This window comes from Pteropus vampyrus, unplaced genomic scaffold (assembly GCF_000151845.1).
Source record: "Pteropus vampyrus isolate Shadow unplaced genomic scaffold, Pvam_2.0 Scaffold2971, whole genome shotgun sequence".
Classification (NCBI taxonomy): Eukaryota; Metazoa; Chordata; class Mammalia; order Chiroptera; family Pteropodidae; genus Pteropus; species Pteropus vampyrus.
The window spans coordinates 2,631-3,371 of NW_011891752.1; positions in this window are offsets into that span (position 1 = coordinate 2,631).

Genomic DNA, 741 nt, shown 5'->3' on the forward strand with positions numbered 1-741 from the left:
GTCTTCCCTTCCTCGTTGAATGACATCACTGTGATTGCCTCCCTGGAGAGGGAACAGAGGTTAGTTGTAGAGATGGACGTTCTGGATCGCCTTTCAGGCCAGTCCACGTTCCTGTTAATAATTTCCCCGTCCCGTTTCTTCCTCTTTTACCCTTGAATCTGTGACTCCCTGAGCCTGCTGCTGCTTTAAGCCTTTTATCTATCCCCTTAGCCGGTGGCTGAGGGCATGCTGGGCAGGTCTGTGACGCCGAGAGCCTTCCAGAGGGCTGAGCACAGCCCTGCAGAGATGAGAAAGCCTCTGCTGAGCTCCGAGCCGCCCACCGGGCCTGGTCACCTCGGGCGGAACCAAGGCCCAGCGGAAGGCCCCGGTAGTGTGGTCTTTTCTAGTCCTGCTCTCAAAGGGGTCCTCGCCCGGGCCTCGCAAGGAGTGTGGAGGGGCCGTAGAAACAGCAGCAGCGTGGAATCGGGTCCTGATGCTGTTCTCGCGCTGGCCGTCGAGGAAGCAGATTGAACGGTACGGATTAGGCGTAGGCACGGCCGCCGGAGTGGGATTTCTTCCTGCCTCTCTCTACCCCAACTGAGATAAATCTTCAGCCTCAAGTGTTTAGAGACAGAGAGAAGGAGACGGGAAGGAGAGAAGACGAACAAATAGACGCCTAGGTCCCGGGAGAGGCCCCGGGTCCGCGGCTGCGCTGTACTTACTGAATATGCGGAATAAGCTGCAGACGGAGGCTGTGCGTGG